General features: G+C 47.7%; 1 protein-coding gene across 4 annotated transcripts in view; it reads right to left on the reverse strand.

Annotated features, from left to right (window-relative positions):
* sumf1 (sulfatase modifying factor 1) overlaps positions 1-21,081 on the reverse strand; it is a 244,552-nt gene that overhangs the window by 165,681 nt on the left and 57,790 nt on the right. The gene's annotated exons all lie outside the window — the stretch shown is intronic.

Genomic DNA, 21,081 nt, shown 5'->3' on the forward strand with positions numbered 1-21,081 from the left:
GAAGGTCGAGTTATTGAAAACATTCAAGGCTGAGTTGGACAGATTATTTTTGATCTATGTGGGGGTCAAAGGGTAATGGGGGAGCAGGTAGGAAAGTGGAGTGCAGGCCGCAATCAGATCAGCCATGATCCTATTGATTGGTGGAGCAGGACAGAGAGGTCGAAAGGCCTCCTCCTGCTCTGTTTTCTTCACTACTGTTTCTAAAGGTAGAATTTGCCACAAATAGCTGGATACTGGCATTATAACATTTGTCTAATTTCATGTAGAGATGGCACAGATCACTTCTGATATTGCTGATCAGGTTTTGAATTCAACCCAGGGCTTTTGTATGGTGTTACCTACCTGCGCTCGGTGTCTAACGAGTAGAGAATACTTCAGCAAAAGCTTGTCCCAACTCAAAAACAAGAGGAACACATTTTGAAAAAACTTCAGGGTGCGAGGGAATGTAAACGCATTCAAATGGTCATTGGATAGGCATATGGACGATAAGGGAATAGTGTAGAGGGACTTTAGAGGGGTTTCACAGGACGGCGCAACATCGTGGGCCGAAGGGCCTGTACTGCGCTGTAACGTTCTATGTTCTATGTCCTTTGTTCCCAGTTATTTGATTTTATTTCATTATTTTTGCTCCATAGACCTATAATTGGAATGTGCCTTTTTAAGCCGAAGACTAGAACTGAAGCAGCAAGAGTACTTTCCAGGACAATGGGTTCCCAGGTTTTGTGTAAGAAAGGAGAAGTCAGACTCTTTGGCACTGAGTGGATCTTAGGAATCAGCTTTGGAGGAAGTTGGTTCGATTGGACAACTGGTGACCAGTGGGTTGGCCAGGGACAGTGTTCTCCCTGACACAAGTCAGTGATTGATTCCTGCGTGATGCTATCTGAGAGAACTTAGCAGAATTGTTTAGACCGTGGCAGGAGAAGGAACGAGCTCTCTCTCTTGCTTGCTGAAGTGAAAGAGCTGCTTTATTGTCCTAAAACCAATGAGTGCCTGGCACATGTTTGCTGTAAACTTAAAATTATCCTGAATCTACATAGAAAGTAGACAACCTTATCAGAGAAAACCATCTCAAACCGAGAAAGAATAAGTACCAAAATTAAAATTTGGACTTCAGAAAGACATTAACTGGAGGTCATCCCAGTGCAGCAATCCCTTTCTTCTTTTATTTTATTAATATTTTCTTTACCTTTCAACCATCCTTTCCCCTCTGTGCTGTTTGTGTGTGTGCGTGTGTATAAATAAATAGATTGTAGGGGTAGTTAGAAAGAGGGGTTGGGAAAAGGGTATTGGATAGTCAGTTACCTTTTCTGTCAGTTTAATTACAATGTACATCATAAAAGATTACTAATGTTAAAGTTACAAACCTGGCAGCTGTAGTTTATTGGGCTCTGCCAAGGACCTCGGATATTTAAAATAAAATCTAATTTCATCTGTGTTGTGACTCCGGATGAAGTGGGGCTGGAATTAACCTTGCACTAGCCCAGGGTGTTGTGACACTATGGCTGGAATTTGACTAGGAAAATTACTGATCCATTGCAGTCTGCTGCAGGATGTACAGGAGTCACCAAAGGATAGTCAGGGATGTGTAGGTTAGGTTCAGGGATTATAGGAATATGGTGGGGAAGTGGGCTTAAATGCTGTGCTTTTTCAGAGGGTCGTTGCAGACTCGATAGGCCAAATGGCCTCCTTCTGCACTGCAAGGATTCTATGCTGACTTAACACTGATTCAATTCGGCTCCTGCCTTCAGAATCAATGCCATAATATTTTTTAAATGTGTGCACCTCAAGATCTGAAGGAAAATGTCACTGGGAACAAACTTAACCACTGTTAGTAGTAAATCCCTTTGGCTGCCATCTGGTTTTGACCTCGTGTCAGGAAATGTAACTTTCAGGAAAGAGCATTGGGCAGGGCAAATTCCCTATACTTTGAATAGGGGCATGGGCTCTCATATACCTACATGAACAGGTGGGCAATATAACATCTCATTTGAAAGACTGCACAATCAGCAAACATGCAGAACCTGATGCATCAGTCCATATTGGGTACTCTGGTCATGAATCTAACTGGAACTAAGCTAAATTCAGACTAATGCTCTAAATATCAGGACTATAGTGTTGCAGAAATCTCTCTGACCCGACTCTCAAGTACAGCTGCTCACCATGGAGGGTAGAGCACTTGTTTTACCCAGCTGCCCCACATACATGTTTGACACTTGACTGCACATTCCTGTGCTCACCAAATGTTAAACACATCAGGACTGCAAAGGTCTGAAAGGTTGCAGGCTGCAAAAGTATTCCGGTCTTTGATCTACATCAGACGTACTTCCCAGTTCAGCAGCAGCTTCATCACTTCCATTATCCAAAGACTTGAGCTGTTGAATGGAATGCGGGAACCCCCACCACTTGGCATTCCGCGTTCCTGTTTGTTTATAAGTTCTGTCTCGCTTGCAGAGTGGTTCAAATATTTTGCATTTCACAGACAAATCTTATGCACATACAGCCAGAACACCGTTTCCTATTTTCCTCCCTTGAGGCTTTAAAGACCTGAGTAACATGGAAGTAGTTCAGTGCACTCTTTGGAACAGGTCAAGCGGAATAGCCATCAAATTCTCCAGGTTATATACATGGACTCTAAGATGAGATGGAGTGGGTTGAGAGTGTTAAATCCATTAGCTACAGCATGATCTTGGACTGCCAACTTTCCAGGATCGTTCCTATAGCCTCCAGGGTTTTAACATTTTATCTCCTGGTTATTGAATAATTATAGGTGCATTACCGGTGCATTCCCCAGTTTGTTTGAACACTTTCAGTTATAATTAGTTATTTTATTTTGCAGGTTAAACTGGATGGGGCAATTGGACACTTGAACCATGGTAGGTTTCCTCTTCCACCACACCGGCCTTCACATCTATTGGACCTTTTCCGGCATTCCCACCACCTCTAGTTTTAATGCCACTGCCAAACACATCTTCGCCTCTCCTCCCCTCTGGCACTCAAAGGACAGTTTCCTCTATGACAGGATTTTTCAAACTGTGGGTCGCGACACGCGGGTGGGTCACGGGCTGGTGTCAGGAGGGTTGCGGAATGACTGGTCACGATGGCCCCTGATCGTGGGAGAAGCGCCCAACGGTTGAGAGTAGCTGTTAAGTTGTGTCTGCCGCGACTGGGTTTTAAATGGGAACGATGCACTCTCCTGTCAGAAGCGGCAGCAGAGAACATGTCACACGGCGGGCACATACACTAAAATCATGCACACATGTGGGTTTCCTCCGGGTGCTCCGGTTTCCTCCCACAGTCCAAAGATGTGCGGGTTAGGTGGATTGGCCAGGCTAAATTGCCCTTAGTGTCCTAAAAATAAGGTTAATGGGGGTTGTTGGGTTACTGGTATAGGGTGGATATGTGGGCTTGAGTAGGGTGATCATTGCTCGGCACAACACCGAGGGCCGAAGGGCCTGTTCTGTGCTGTACTGTTCTATGTTCTATATGTCCCTGCTTTGGGTGCAGAATTACGGAGGAGAGATTCCTCCATTTTCTAGCTGTGAGTAAGCAAGGCAACAGGACTGTGAAGAACAGAAGATGGATCGTTTTGTTATAAGCAAGAGGGGGCCAGAGGCGCAAACAGGCCAGGATTTCACAACTGAATATGCTAGATAGCTGCGCAGGAGAGTCCATGGCAGGATGAAGCAGTGCTAGTGCGAGCTGTGTATGGAGTTTCAGGACTTTTGGTAAAAAAACGACTAAGAAGAAACTGAAATCGGGAACAAAGCAGCATAAAGATGATTTCTTGACGCATGGCTTTGTTAATCGTGCTGATGCAAAGTCCATGTGTGTTGTATGCAGGGAAGTGCCGGCAAATGAAAGTTTAAAACCATCAAAGCTTCAAAGACATTGGAAGACTAAGCATGGCGGGTTTGAGGACAAACCTCTTGCTTTTTTTCAAAGGATGCTATAAGAACTTAAATCATCAGCTGAAGCTCTTGGCAGAAATGTAACATTGAATGACAAAGCACAATGAACCTCTTACATGATAGCTTACCACCCTCTGTAAAAAAAAAAAAACTTGCCTCGCACATCTGTTCTAAACTTTTCCCGACGCACTTTAATCCTATGTCCCCTAGTACCTGACCCTCTTACCCTAGGAAAGAGCATCTGACTATCCACTCTGTCCATGCCATTCAATCTTGTAGACCTCTATCAGGTCGCCTCTCAACCTCTATCGTTCCAGTGAGAATAGACCGAGTTTATCTAACTTCTCCTCATAGCTAATGCCCTCCATACCAGACAACATCCTAGTAAACCGCTTCTGTATCCTCTCCAAAGCATCCACATCCTTCTGGTAGTGTGGCGACCAGAATTGGACACGATATTCCAAATGAGGTCTAAGGTTCTGTACAGTTGCAACATGATTTGCCAATTTTTATATTCATTGGCCCGACCGATGAAGGCCAGCATGCCGTTTCTTGACCACCTTATCTACATGACTTTCAGCGATCGGTGGACATGCATGCCCAGATCTCTCTGCCTGTCAATACTTGCAAGAGTTCTACCATTTACTGTGTAATTCCTACATGCATTGGACCTTCCGAAGTGCATTACCTCACACTTGTCCAGATTAAACTCCATCTGCCATTTCTCCGCCCAACACTCCAGCCAGTGTATATCTTGTTGTATCCTCTTCACTATCCACAACTCCACCAATTTTTGTGTCGTCTGTGAACTTACTAATCAGACCAGCTAGATTTTCTTCCAAATCATTTACACTATACCCAGAACTGATCCCTGTGTAATGCCGTTAGTCACAGCCTTCCATTCAGAATAGGACCCTTCTACTGCTACCCTCTGTCTTCTGTGCCCAAGCCAGTAGCCAACTTGCCAGCTCTCCTCTGATCTCAACTTCATCCTAGCAGTTATATCCTTCCATAAAGGCAATGTATTTGCATGCTTTCTTTCAGTCTCCTTTAAAGAATTAAGTTTTATATTTTGTTACGATCCCAGCTGATGTTACTACTGGACAGTCAAGTCCCAAGATGGAATCCTGGCTCGATAGATCGTAACATTTGTTTTTTGTTTAGAGACATGGATGAAGGGAGTCGCAGGATGACTCATTAACTTTTAAATAAACTAATAAAACCTTCATTAAACAATATTAACTATAATACACCACACCTTCAGCCCACCAATACCTTTAGAGGTACACAGATTTCAAAGGATAACCAAAGTCACAAAATATATCTTATACTCTGATGTCCTCAGTAAGTACACAGCCCATGTAAACCAATAGGCAAACTGTGGTCAGACACGACATTGAAATCAAGTGACAGATACCACCCAAAACAACTTCAGTGGACTTCACATCAAATCCCCCCCACAGACGCTCATCACACTCTGAGCCAACTGGTCTGACTGGAACTCTGACTTCTACATGAGTGCTTCCAAATGCCACTCTCAAATAATATGCTTGGAATCTTTCCCCAAACAAAGTTTTCTGTAGGATGCGTTCATCAAGGATCTACCTCCAAGATTCCAATCTCTCATTTCAGGATTTCTCTGCCTTGGATTGCCATGTGCATTTAACTTCCCGCACAATCTCTTAGATACACAGTCATGCCAACAGAACATTACTGTTTCACAGGCTGTATTAGGATGGCTCTAAACTTTTGATTAATTTGGATGACTGGCTTCTCACCCAGGTGACTTTAAATATGGTTCTTGCAGGTTGATCTTTGTGGAACACCACCATTCAGTCCACAAGTAGGCTCCTGAGCTCCTGGTCACCTGTCATTTAAACTCTCCACCTCGTTCACACACTGCACTTAGCCTCCTGTAGTGTTGCAATTAAGTTTAATGCAAGCTTGAGGAACTGTACTTCATTTCCAATTAGTCACTTTATAGCCTTCCAGACTCAACACTGAATCCAATCATTTCAGACCATTGCCTCTTCCCCACCTTTTTTCTTTCTTTGCTGGTTTTGGTTTTAACACTTTTCTGTTTTCAGACAGCAGCTCCTCTCGACACATGTTGGCCGCATTACCAGTATCCTTGGACTTGCAGCACTGAGCCTTTTGTCATTTCATCTATCACAGACCTTCCCTTTTGTTCCTTGTCCATCCTCATTGCTTCCACTTGCTTAAAACATCCGGCATTTCTAACTTTTCCCATTTCTGACAAAAATGTCATCGACCCGTTTGTGTCCCCCCCCCCCCCCCCCCCCCCCCAACTGCTTGACCTGAAGAGTACTTCCAGGACCTTCAGCATCTGCACTATGTTGCTTACCCAACCAGGCCAGACTTTTAGCTCAGGGCAGCCAGTTGCAGTGACGCAGTCATTGTAACCTGGGTTATCTGCTAACAAAGCAGATGACCAAATTCAAGGCATTGATGACAATGATTACATTTCTAACTGCTTCGATAAAATAACAGTTAAGTCAATGAGTGCTTGAGGTGTTTTAATTACAGCCCTGGAGATGACTGAAATGTAATGTATGTTTGTAAATCTTGTTTAACATTTTTTTTAATTGACCTGCACTACTTGCTCAGTTTTATGACCACACTGGTCTGAACAACAGCTCTGATGTTCACAGCAATGAGGGGAATGCTTCAACCATGAACAGGAAGGAATCTTTTCAAAAGAAGATGTTTATCTAAAGACACCGCAATGGCAAGTAAACAACTGCCATAAATGCTTCCATGCTCAGGCCTGTACAGCCACAGCACAGCAGACAGGAAAAGGGCCAAATGCTCTGACTTTACCATTGCGACACCATGCACAAATTGGCTGCCCCGTTTTTTACATTCTGACAGTTATGACACTTCAAAAGTACTTAACTGATTGTAAGGCACTTTAGGACGTCAGAAGGTCACGACAGTTGCAATATAAATGCAAGTCTTAAATTGCTCACTAAATGTGGGCAAATGGTGAATGGGCTGAGCCCACCCACTGGGAAATTCACAATTATGTGCAATGATAAAGAGACACTGAGCTAGCAAGTGGAAAAGTAGAAGGTGGAACCAAAAGGTTTGCCCAATATACAAGTTTCAGTCCACAAGACGATAAATAGTTTGGGGTGCTCACATGGTGATCAGTGAGAAGGTTTCAAAGGGTACACAAATCAGCATCTTTCGAGAATGAAATCTTTTCTAAAAATCATATTTTACAATCAGAATAAAAGAAAAAGAACAAGACTGAACACTGGCCCTGTTCTTTGTTTATTATAGGAATGAGACTTCAATGTAGGCCATGAAAAAGAAAAACACTTCCAAAAGGAGAATGTAGTGTAGCAATGCAGGATTGGGCCAATGTGGTGCCACAACTGCTGATGCAGCAGAGAACACCCCTCCCCCCCTTCCCCAGATGCATTGGTGACAATTGCTAGTAGGTTTGTTTCCCAGCAGGCCCTGCTGCATGCACATCCTTGTCCAGCATCAGTTAAGTGGAGCTACAGGCTGGTGAGTTCAGATGTGGGGTGGTGGGCCAATAATTAACTAATGAGTGCCAGTTAAGTTTGGCCAACTTCACCTTTTGCTCTCGAAGTCGCTGAGCACTGCTTGGCTGCAGCAACTATTTAGGGAGCTGAAGCGGTTGATCAAACTCCCCACCGTAGCCAGGAGCCGATGGGGAGTCCCGGAGGCCCAGAGCACCAACCACACATGGTGCAGATGGCCACAAAATTTGACCTTTTCTTTTGTATTGGGATGCAAGCCTAGAATTTGGGTGCGCATTGTATATGAGTTGTCTATTTTCGGTTGTGGGATCTTGGGTGTAATGAATTGTTTTGCAAATGACAGTAACAACTCAAAAAACAGTTGCATTGTTTTGCAGGGAGTCTGTGGAAACGTTTATAACATTGGGGTGAGGTCCGCATCAGTAAAAAGGTTCAGAATTCCTGCTTCAGATCACCGACTTATCTGGCAATTAACTTAATTGCCTTAACTGATGACAAAATCAAAAAGGTATTAGAATGTCAAGGACAAAGAGAAAAAGGATTCTAATGATTACTCCAGATGTGGGAAATAACTGCAATTGGGATTTTATTCAGAGATGATTAATGAAGCACAAGTTTTGGGTTGTTTGTCAACTATTAAAACACAATTGTCTCTTGTGCGTAGCTTTAGGACACAAAGTACTTATTAATTCTGCCCTAGAAGAGATAACATAGCCAAGGACTTACAATTAAACTCAGCTGTGGTAAATTTCACAATGGAAATTATGCAAGATTTCCACCAAGTTGCATGCAGAGACATCACACTCGGGAAACAATTGTTATAGCCTTATAACATACAAGTATATGCTTCATTGACAAGGAATAAGAACCACCAAGTATACGCTTCATTGACAAGGAGTAAAAACCACCACAGGAACAGGAGAATATTACAAGACCAGCATAGTATTATCATAGTAAATACAGCACATCGTACATTCGGATGGATTCATTAGCCGATTCAGGCCGAATCATTTTGATCACATAAATCTTAGCAACATAATTTAGTATGCAGTAACCCCATGAAATCCTTTATATTCGCTGCTCTACATTAGGGAATCCAAACTAAGAAATTTTACAGCCATCTGAACTCAACAGGGAGCTCCAACATTTGGGTGAGTCTTTGCAGAACACCTCTGTTCGGTCTGCAAGCTTGACACCGAGTTTCACGTTGCTTGTCATTTCAATTCTCCATCCCATTCTCATTTTAACCTCTCTGCCCTTGGCCTCCCATATTGGTCAGAAGAGGTTTGTAAGACATTTTACAGCCTTCTGAACTCAACAGGGTGCGCCAACATTTATTTTTAAGCAAGGTGATAGCAGAAGCACTATTCATCTTCATGTGTGCTCTGCCCAAAGGCAGTCCTTAGCTCAGCCTTCTCCACATGGCTCGATCCTGAACCATTCTTTGAATAACCTCCTTCAATTTTTAAGTCATCCAGCATTGACATTCTCTTCCCTCCTCTTCTTCCTTGACATCATCCCTCCATAGCATCTCTTCCAGTCCATTTTATCTTAAGATGGAATCCATGCAGCGCAGGGGGCGGCTATTCGGCCCATCAAATCTGCACCGACCTTCTGAAAGAGCAGTGTCCCCAGGTCCACTCTCCTGGCTTATCCTTGTGACCCAACCTGCACATCCCTGGACACTACATGGCCAATACATCCAACCTGCACATATTCGGACTGTGGGGGGAAACCCGAGCACCCAGAGGAAACCCACGCAGACACAGGGAGAACTTGCTGACTACACACAGTCACCCAATGCCAGAATTGAACCCAGGGCCCTGGCGCTGAGAGACAGCAGTACTAACCACTGTGCCACCATGCCACCCTAGATATGCCCTACCCAATCACTGTATGTTCCCAATTATGTTCAGGAAATTTTTTTGTTCCTTAATTCACTCTCCTCAGTACCTCAGCCTTCGTTACTTTTTTTATCCAGCTTAATTTTTCCGTTCTCCTCCAATCCTACATTTAGTAGCTAATGAGAAAGTGGTCTTCTTCCTCGGGGGGGGGGGGGGGGGGGGGGGGGGGGGGGGGGAGGTGTAAGTAATCAGTGGACGTTTGGGAGGCCAGGGGCTCAGGAGTTTTCATGCTTCTCTCATGTGCACCGTGTACACTCCCGGATTGATTTTTTCGTGTTGGACAAGACGTTGCTGATTAGAACATAGAACAGTACAGCACAGAACAGGCCCTTCAGCCCTCGATGTTGTGCCGAGCAATGATCACCCTACTCAAACCCACGTATACACCCTATACCCGTAACCCAACAACCGCCCCCCCCCCCCCACCTTACTTTTTTAGGACACTACGGGCAATTTAGCATGGCCAATCCACCTAACCCGCACATCTTTGGACTGTGGGAGGAAACCGGAGCACCCGGAGGAAACCCACGCGCACACACGGGGAGAACGTGCAGACTCCGCACAGACAGTGACCCAGCCGGGAACCGAACCTGGGACCCTGGAGCTGTGAAGCATTTATGCTAACCACCATGCTACCGTGCTGCCAACGCTGATGGGGCTAGCCTACTCGGGAATATTCAGTGATTATGGTTTCTGACCACGCACCACACTGGCTGGATTTGCGAGTGGCCGTGGAGGGGGTCAGTGCCCACAGTGGAGGCTGGATGTGGGGTTACTGACGGATGAGGTGGTGCGTGAGCGGGTGAGGGCAGCCTTTCAGGGATACATGGAGCTAAACGACACGGGGAGGTCATGAGAGCCAATCAAGGCGGTAGTCAGGGGGGAGTTCATATCAATTTGGGCGCCGAGGGACAAAACGTAGCGGGAGGAGAGGGCTAGATTGGTGGGCGGGATTTTGAGGGAGGAAAGGAGATACTCGAAGATGCCGGAGGTAGGGCTGTTGAAGGAGAGGCAGAGGTTCCAGATGAAGTTTGGGCTCGTTTCTATGGGGAAGGCAGTGGGACAGTTGCGGAGGGCCAGAGCGGCAGTGTATGAGTATGGGGAAAAGGCGAACAGGATGTTGGCCCATCAGCTGAGAAAGCAGGAGACGTTGAGGGAGATTGGTAGAGTTAGGGATGACAAGGGCAAGGGGGTGATGAACCCAAAGGGAGTGAATGGAGTGTTTGAGGCTCTACGATCGGACACCCCAGCCGGGGAGGAGGGTGTGCGGTGGTTCCTGGATGGGTTAGAGTTTTCCAAACTGAAGGAGGGGCTGATTCAGGGACTGGGGGCCTCAATTGGATTGAGGGAGGTGATGGATAGGCTGGGGACAATGCAAGCAGGCAAGGCCCCGGGGCCAAAAGGGTTCCCAGGACAGTTCTATAAAAAGTTTGGGGCGGATCTGTGGCCATTGCTTGTGAGAACGTATAATGAAGAAAGGGTAGAGGGGGGAACTCTTCTCTACATTGTTCCAGGCTTCCATCACTTTGATTTTAAAGAAGGATAAGAATCCGAAGCAGTGTGGGCTGTACCGCCCGATATCACTATTGAATGTGGATGGTAAGTTATTGGCGAAGATGTTTGCTTTGTGAATTGAGGACTGTGTCCTGGGGGTGGTAGGCGAAGATCAAATGGGTTTTGTCAAGGGGAGGCAGCAGTCAGCGGAGGCAGTGGTGGCGATGGACGCGGAGAAGGTGTATTGGGTGGAGTGCGTGTAGTTGTTGGAGGTGCTGGGGCAGTTCGGATAGGGGTTTGAGATTGGGAATGCGCCGGTCGCGAGCTTGCGGATGAACCGAGTGAGTTCAGGGTACTTTGGGCTGCATCGAGGTAGAGGTGCCGCATCTCCCTGTAGCTAGTTGCCTTGGTGATAGAACCACTGGTAATGGTGCTTCGGGCGCGAGGGACTGGAGAGGGATTGAGTGGGGAGGGCGGGCCTCTCATTGTATGCGGACGATCTACTACTGTATATTTCGGACCTGGTGGGCAGCATCGGAGGCATCGTGGGGGTCCTGGGGAATTGTGTCCGGTTTTCGGGAAACAAATAGAACATGGGAAAAAGTGAGGTGTTCCCAATTGAAGCTCGAGGGCAGGAGAGGAGGGGTCCTGCCGTTTAGGATGGTGGGGCGGGTTTTAGGTATTTGGGTATGCAGGTGGCATGAAATTTGGCGCAGTTGCATGAACTTAACCTGGTTCGGTTGGTGGAGAAGATAAAGGGGGACTTTAAGAGGTGGGATGTGTTGCCACTGGCAGAGCTGGGGCAGACAGTGAAAATGACGGTGCTGCCAAGGTTTCTATTTGAATTCCAGAACCTCCCAATCTTTGTCCCCAATTCATTTTTTAAGAAGGTCAATGGACTTATCTCTGGGTTTGTGTGGGGGGAGTAGACCCTGCGGGTTAGGCGGGCTTTCTTGAAGCAGGGGTTGGCATTGCCGAATATGATAAATTATTACTGGGCAATGAATATTGCTATGGTGAGGAAGTGGACCGTGGGGTGGGGTGGATGAAGGCAGCATCATGTAGAGGTATGTGTTTAAGGGCTTTGTTGTTGGCACCTTTTACCGTTCTCGCCAGCCAGGCATTCCGTGAGCCCAGTGGTGATGTCACTCCCAAGGATGTTGAACCCAGGTCCCTGACGCGATGAGGTAGCAGTGCACGAACACACGAACTTCATTGCAATGTAAGCCTACTTGTGACAATAAAGTTATTATTAACCACTTGCCACCCGCAGGTCATGGCCGCTGTGCTAGAATTCTTGACCTGTTCTAGTTCTCTTTCTTCCATTGATATTAATATTATAATTTATAACAAAGTAGTATACTAGTAGCACCTGTGCTTGAAATTATTGTGATAGTTTGAAACATGATATTCTTGCATTTATCCCGTTGAAAAGCTTCAACAACATATCTCTTTCAGCAAGATTCAAGTTGATAAATAAGGCCCTGGAAAAAACAAATCCAGCTCTCGGGTTTATCACAAGGTGGATAGAATTCAAAAGGGGAGATGTTTGGCTCAACCTGTATCGAACTTTGGTTAGAGTACCTCCTTTGGAAGCACCTCCCAAACCCGTGACCCCCACCACCGTGCAGGACAAGGGCAGCAGATGCATGGGAATGTCACCACCTGCAAGTGCCCCTCCAAGCCACTCACTCACCATCCTGACTTGGAAATATATCACTCTCGTTGGGACAGAATCTTGGAACTCACTCCTTTACAGCACTGTGGGTCAACCTACATCTCATGGACAGCAGCTGTTCAAGAAGGCAGCTCCCACTTCCTTCTCAAGGCCAATTAGGGATGGGCAATAAAGGTGGCCTAGCCAACCACACATGGATCCCATTGAGTAATTTTTTGTTTTAAATGGTCACCATACAAGAGGCACGGGAGAAGTTGTAATAAGTCCTACAGGGATGATACCAAATGTGTGAGGCTATATCTATTCAGAAAGGATGATAAAGCTGACTCCCTTCTCCAGAAAAAGAAGGCTGATCTAATGAGGTTTTAAAGTTATAGATTTTTGTGATATTTTTGATAGGATAGACAGAGAATATTTCCACTTGAAGGGGAAAAAATGCAACCAGAGGCCATCAATATGAGTTAGGTAACATAATTCAATAGGGAATTCAAAAGCAACTTCGCACAGTAGCACAATTGTTAGCACTGTTGCTTCACAGCGCTACGGACCCGAGTTCGATTCCCGGCTTGGGTCACTGTCTGTGTGGAGTCTGCATATTCTCCCCATGTCTGCGTGGGTTTCTTCCCACAAGTCCCGAAAGACACGCTTGTTTGGTGGATTGGGTATCCTGAATTTTCCCTCAGTGTGCCCGAACAGGCACTGGAGTGTGGCGACTAGGGAATTTTCACAGTAACACAGTGTCAATGTAAGCCTACTTGTTACACTAATAAAGATTATTATTACCCCAAGAGTGATAGGGATGTGGAAATTGCTACACAGGGGGTGAATAGGATAAATACATATCAGGGAAAGTTAGATAAACATATGAGGGGAAGGGAATAACGAGTGATGCCAACAGAGTTCTGGGAAGGACAGAAAAGATTTGAATAGGACATAAACAGCAGAGTCCATTGGTTCGGCCAAATGGCCTATTTCCGTATTCTATGTAATTTCACACCACAGCCATTGAACCCCCTTCTTTGAACAACAGTTGTTGGTAATGATTCTGCTGTTGCATTTACACCTCCTCAAACTTTAAAATTTTTTTTTAGAGTACCCAATTATTTTATTCTCCAATTAAGGGGCAATTTAGCGTGGCCAATCCACCTAACCTGCAAATCTTTGGGTTTGGAGGTGAAACCCACGCAGACATGGGGGGAATGTGCAAACTCCACACGGACAGTGACCCAAGGCAGGGATTCAAACCCAGGTCCTCAGCGCCGCAGTCCCAGTGCTAACCACTACGCTAGATGCCATCCTACTCAGACTCGACAGCTTCTTTACTTTTCCCATTACCACCCATTTGTGTCCTGCACTGTCATACTTTTGTCTTTAATTGCTTCTGTCTTCCACTCCATTACAGACAGACATTGTTCCGAGCCGTCTTACCCTGCTTCTGTAGCTTAATAGCTGTTATATTTCTACTTTCTCCCAGTTCTTGACCATAGATTCATAGAAAGTTTACGACACAAAGAGGCCCATTGCCTCTGTGCCGACATGATGGTCTCTTGTAATGCACTTTTCCACAAGTGATGAAAGGTCATCGATGCGAAATGCCGTCCTGTTTCTCTCAGATGCTGCCTGATTAGCTGAGTATTTCCATCATTTTCTGTTTTTAATAGTGTACATTAACATATTTAGGAAGGAAACATATGCATCTTGCACACAAAGGATAATAAAAGGCTGAGTGTGCTGGGACAAGTGGAGCTTTCAAACCAAAAGTTAGCAGATCTTTATTCGCTTTTTTAAAAATCCAGGCTGACACTCCAAGGAGGGAGTGCTGCACTGTCAGAAGAGCTATCTTTCTCAAACTGAGGTTCTGTCTGTCCTCACAGGTGTTATCCTTTCTTTAAAAATAAATTTAGAGTACCCAATTCTTTTTTTTCCCCAATTAAGGGGCAATTTAGCGTGGCCAATCCACCTACTTTGCACATCTTTGGGTTGTGGGAGTGAGATCCATCCAGACACGGGGAGAATGTGCAAACACACGGACAGTGACCTGGGGCCGGAATCGAACCCAGGACCTCGGGCCTTGAGGCAGCAGTGCTACCTACTGCGTCACTGTGCCGCTCTAGATCTTTATTAGCTAAGAGTATTAAGGGACAAGGACCTGAGGTAGATAAAATAGAGCTGAGGTAGTAATCTAATTAAATGGTGGAAAAGGCCCAAGAGGCTGACGGCCCATTCTGTTCCAATTCCATCTTGCTTCAGCAACATCTTTCAGTTTCTATACTTCTATCATACACAAAACACAAGCCTGATTTGTAGATGCGCTAAAATATCCCAGCTTTTATTTTTCTTTCCTTTTCAATGAAAAATGCTGGGTGAGGACGAAGGTTATTTTACATGTGACAATAGCATAATTCTCCTCATATTCTGCTGCAAATCAAATGCAATGTTTGCGGCCTACAGGATAACAGAATTATTAAAAAATTTGATGAAATTAAGTCCCGTCTGGTAATGAGAGCTGCCTTAGTTTGTTTATGAAACCACAACATAAAGATTACATCCATCCTACTATCAAAAAGATAAAGATGAGAATTAAATACAGGTCAATGAACCTGGTTTCAACAATGGGCAGCAAGGTAGCACAGTGGGTAGCACTGTTGCTTCACAGCTCCAAGGTCCCAGGTTGAAATCCTGGCGGGCCACTGTCTGTGCGGAGTCTGCACGTTCTCTCCGTGTCTGCGTGGGTTTCCTCCGGGTGGTCAGGTTTCCTCCAACAAGTCCCGAAGACAGAAGACGTGCTGTTAAGTAATTTGGACATTCTGAATTCTCCTTGTGTACCTGAACAGGCGCCGGAATGTGGCAACTAGGGGCTTTTCACGGTAACTTCATTGCAGTGTTAATGTAAGCCTACTTGTGACAATAAAGATTATTAATTAAACAATGGTTTAAAAAGACTTCCTTTGGCGACATTTTGGTGGAAGTTGCAAGAGAGATTGTTCTGGTTGGGGAATGGACAGGGGAGCTGGTCGTGGCACCAGAGCAGATGAAAAAGGCATTTGACACGTTTTATAATTTGTCAGAGCCTCCGGAGGATGAGTCAGTCATGAGGGGGTTTTGGGGGGATTGGAGTAGGAAAGGAGAGGGCAGGGTTGGAAGAGCTTGTGGGGATGGAAGAAGTGCGGGTAGCAATAGGGGAAATGCAGACAGGTAAGGCACTGGGGCTGGACGGAAGAGTTTTACAAAAGGTTTATGGATAAGCTGGCACCGCTGTTGGGGGAGATGTTTGAGGATATCCTGGCTAAGGGGCACTGCCAGGGGCAATAGGACAGGCACATTTCATTGTTGCTTAAGAAGGACAAGAACCCGGTGGAAAGTGGGTCGTATAGGCCTATATCTTTGCTGAATGTGGATGCCAAGATATTGGCGAAGGTCCTGGCTCTTTGGTTGGAGGAGTGCCTCCCTAATGTGATTGGGGAGGATTCGATTGTGTTTGTACATGGCCGAAAGTTTTGGTCAAATGTGAGGCGTCTGTTGAATGTGGGCCTTTCTCTGGCAGAAGGGAGGGAGCTGGAGGTGGTGGTGGTGCTGGATGCAGAGAAGGTGTTTGATTCAGTGGAGTGGAGCTCTTTGTTTGCTGAGCCTATTTCGAAGCATACATCGGGTCTGCGCCAGACCCAATTCCTGAAGCTCAGAAGATTCAGATCCTCTACATGCAGCTGAGTTTCAACGTCTTTCCACATATCCAAGACAACTGACCTATGCAGAAGCCATGGCGCTACTGAAAGAAAATGACGCTTATTGGACTAACATGCTCTACGGCAGGCACATCCTCTCCACTCGTCGTCAACTTCCCGGTGAGTCAGTGGAAGATTTCTGGCGTGCCCCGATTCCCCTAGTTAGAGACTGTGACTGCCGAGCCGTCACGGCCATGGAACACTCGAACATTCTCATGAGAGACGCTTTTGTCACAGGGATAGGGTCCGATTACATCCGGCAGCGCCTCTCAGAAGGGGCCACGCTCGACCTCGCGGAGACTAAAAAGCTAGCGCTCTCGCTTATGGTCGCTTTGCGCAACATCCAGGCCTACACCCCCGGCCGCACGACCCACCCCTCCTGCGCATCGTGGACTCCGCAGACGGCCGCCCCATCGTGGACCTCACCAGCGACCCCCCTCAGCCAACCCCAAGCCTGTGCCACGCGGCAGCCAACCATCCCCGGGGGACCCAAATTTTACTTCTGTGGGCAGCCTAAACAACCCTGACAGCGCTGCCTGGCCCCGGAGAAACCTTTGCAAGGCCTGCGGGAAAAAGGGACATTTTGCTGCGGTGTGCCAGGCACGCGCAGTCGCTGCTATTGTTCCGACTTCCCCTACATGCGACCAGCGGCCGCCGCCATCTTCCCCTCCTCGGACCACGAGCGGTCCGTGGGCACCGCCATCTTGTTCAACACCCACCACGTGTGGCCCGTGGACACCATCTTGTTCTCCCCAGGATCATCGGGCGCCGCCATCTTGTCTTCCTCACGACACGTGTGGCCCGTGAGCGCCGCCATCTTCCAGGGCTCATGCCCCCTGGGCAACTCATCGCCTGCCACCATCGACGACCGGCCGTGTCTCGCCTCGGTCATGATTGACCAGTCTCGCCCACACAACCTGTCAACTGCTTCTACCAACATGAAAATCGATGGGCACGAGATCTCCTGTCTGCTGGATCCGGGAGCACCGAGAGCTTCATTCATCTCGATACGGTAAGGCGCTGCTCCCTCGCGGTACACCCCGCCAACCAGAGAATCTCCCTGGCCTCCGTGTCCCACTCCGTGGCGATCTGAGGGTACTGCACAGCCATTCTCACCGTCCAGGGCGTGGAGTTCAGTGGCTTCCGCCTCAACGTCCTCCCCAACCTCTGCGCTGCCTTGCTACTCGGCCTGGACTTCCAGTGCAACCTCCAAAGCCTAACACTGAAATTCGGCGGGCCCCTACCACCTCTTACTGTGTGCAGCCTTGCGACCCCAAAGGTCGACCCACCTTCCCTATTTACAAACCTAAGTCCGGATTGCAAACCCGTCGCCACCAGGAGCAGACGGTACAGCACCCAGGTCAGGATTTTCATCAGGTCCGAAGTCCAGCAACTGCTTCGGGAAGGCATTATCGAGGCCAACAACAGCCCCTGAAGAGCCCAAGTGATAGTGGTGAAAACGGGGGAGAAACACATGATGGTCGTGGACTACAGCCAGACCATCAACAGGTACACGCAGCTCGACACGTACCCCCTCCCACGCATATCTGATATGGTCAATCAGATTGCACAGTACCGGGTCTTCTCAACTGTGGACCTGAAATCCGCCTACCACCAGCTCCCCATCCGTAAGGCAGACCGCCCATACACTGCCTTCGAAGCAGATGGCCGCCTTTACCACTTTCTCAGGGTTCCCTTCGGCGTCACCAACGGGGTCTCGGTTTTCCAACGGGAAATGGACCGAATGGTTAACTGGTACGGACTGCGGGCCACCTTCCCGTACCTGGACAATGTCACCATCTGCGTCCATGACCAGCAGGACCATGACGCCACCCTTGCCAAATTTCTCCACACCGCCACTCTTCTCAACCTAACTTATAACAAGGAGAAGTGCGTATTCAGCACAAACTGCTTAGCCATCCTCGGCTATGTGGTCCAGAACGGAGTTCTGGGGCCCGATCCCGACCGCATGCGCCCCCTCATGGAACTCCCCCTCCCCCACTGCCCCAAGGCCCTCAAACAATGCCTGGGGTTCTTCTCATTACGCCCAGTGGGTCCCAAACTATGCGGACAAGGCCCGTCTGCTCATTTAATCCACTCTGTTTTCCCTGACGGCCGAGGCTCACCAGGCCTTCAACCGTATTAAGGCTGACATCGCCAAGGCTGCAATGCACGCAGTTGACGAGACGTTACCATTTCAAGTCGAGAGCGACACAGCAGACGTCGCTCTAGCCGCCACCCTCAACCAGGCAGGCAGGCCCGTGGTATTCTTTTCACGAACCCTTCATGCCTCCGAAATTCGGCACTCCTCCACCGAAAAAGAGGCCCAAGCCATCGTTGAAGCTGTGTGGCATTGGAGGCATCACCTGGCCGGCAGGTGATTCACTCTCCTCACTGACCAACGGTCGGTAGCTTTCATGTTTAACAACACACAGCGGGGCAAGATCAAAAATGATTAAATCTTGAGGTGGAGGATCGAGCTCTCCACCTACAACTACGAAATTTTGTATTGCCCCGGTAAGCTCAACGAGCCCCCCGATGCCCTATCCCGAGGTACATGTGCCAGCGCACAGGTGGACCGACTCCGGACTCTGCATGCCAACCTTTGTCACCCAGGAGTCACACGTTTGTACCACTTCATCAAGGCCCGCAATCTGCCCTACTCCGTCGAGGAAGTCAGGGCAATCAGCAGAGACTGCCAGGTCTGTGCATTGTGCAAACCACACTTCTACCAGTCAGACCGTGCATGCCTGGTGAAGGCTTCCTGCCTTCCTGAAGGCTTACTCATCCGTAAGCGCGTACGACTCCACAAGGCGAACCCGCTGGTTGAAAGGGTACAGCTACCCGACGCCAACCCATGGTACGCCTATGTAGCGTTCCCCCACGGACGCGCGCACCCACACACACAGCGTTCCCCCACGGACGCGCACACACACACACACATAGCGTTCCCCCACGGACGCGCGCACCCACACACACAGCGTTCCCCCACGCACGCGCACGCACGCGCACACACACAGATTTCGGCACGCACCCGGAGTCACTGAGGACCAGACTGACACCGGAATCACTGCCACCACTGCGGCGTTCCCATCGGCATATCAAGGCTCCAGACCAACTGAACCTGTAACTTGATCGGGACTCTTAAAACATCATCCTTCTGTATAATTTCTTTTCTCTGTATTTTAAAACATGTACTTGTATATAGTTCTCCACCACCCCCGCCGAACTCAATTTTAACAGGGGTGAATGTGGTAGTCATCACTGATGCATATATTAGGTGATTGGTGGTAAGGCCCTGTACTACAGGTACGGGGTCGTTCCCTGCCTGCTGGCGCTGCCCAGTAGGCGGAGTATAAATGTGTGTTCCTCGTACAGCAGTCATTTCGCCAGCTGCTGTTGGAGGCCACACATCTTAGTGTACTAAAGTCTCGATTGCATCCAACTCTCGTCTTTGTGTAATTGATCGTACATCACCGTGTTGGAGAGATTTGGCATTGGGCCTAAGTTTGTGGCATGGCTGAAATTGTTGCACAAGGATCTGATGGTGTGTGTTTGCACAAATGAAATGAATTCGGGATAGTGTCCGTTGCCTGGGGGAACGAGACAGGGATGCCCTATGTCCCCCCTTCTGTTTGCACTGGCTATAGAGCCCTTGTCTATAGCGCTGAGATGCTTGGCTGAATAGTGGGGGGGGAAGAGATAAAGGAGCGAAGCATGGGATGACCCTGTGTGATGATTTTATGCTGTATTTCTCTAACCCAGACTCTTCATTGGGGATATAATGGTACTACTTTAGGAGATTTGGGGGCTTTTTCAGGCTACAAGTTAAATTTGGGAAAAAGTGAGTGTTTTGTGTGTCTTCTCCAAGGATGGGAGTCAGAGGGAGAAAGAGAGAGAGAGAGAGAGAGAGAGAGAGTTGCCATTTGTGGTGGCAACAGCCCACTTTAGGTACTTGAAGGTGGCCCGGGACTGGGCCCGCTACGTAGGTTGAACTTTACGAGTCTGATAGGCAGGGTCAAGGCAGATCTATCGAGGTTGGACAGTTTCCCCCTATCGTTGTCAGGTCGGATGCAGGCAGTTAGATGAACATTTTGCTGCGGTTTTTATTTTTATTTCAGAGCTTCCCGGTCTTTTTGCAGAAAAGATTTTGATGGGGGTAGATAGGTTGGTTTCGTCATCTGCGTGGGCAGGTAAGGAGACGGAGGCTTTGTAGGCGAGGATGGAGGCAGGCTCTTGGAAGGGGTCAGGGCTCTCCCGTTTGCCCCATGGAAGTTTTCGGGAGTCCAGTGGTGGTGGCCATGCTGAAAATATAGAGGCAATTCCGGCAGCTATTCAGGTTGATGGTAGGGTCGAAGTTGATTTGAAGGAACCACGGGTTTGAGCCAGGGAGGATGGATGCGAGATTTCGAGGATGGGAGGAGCGAGGGGTGATGGAGATGAAGAATTTGTTTTTGGAAGGCCCGTTTGCAAGTTTGGAAGAGTTGGGAGAGAAGCTTGGGGTCCCAGGAGGGGAGGTTTCAGGTGCATGCAGGTGCGGTATTTTGTGGGGGGGAGGGGGTATTTTTTGGCGATCTATTGGAGGATTTTGGAGGGGGATAAGGCATCTCTGGAGGGTGTGAAGGCTGTGGGAGGAGGAGCTGGGATGGTATTGGAAGAGGAGTTGTGATGTGAGGTGCTGTGGAGGGTGAATGCCTCAGCCTTGTGTGCAAAGCTGAGGTCAATACAGCTACAGGTAGTACACAGAGCGCACCTGTCGCAAATTGAGGTTGAGACAGCTGTTTGATCGGGTGGAGAATATTTGTGAATAGTGTGGGACAGGCCCCCGTCTAATAATGTATA

This window comes from Scyliorhinus canicula, chromosome 11 (assembly GCF_902713615.1).
Source record: "Scyliorhinus canicula chromosome 11, sScyCan1.1, whole genome shotgun sequence".
NCBI classification, from domain to species: domain Eukaryota; kingdom Metazoa; phylum Chordata; class Chondrichthyes; order Carcharhiniformes; family Scyliorhinidae; genus Scyliorhinus; species Scyliorhinus canicula.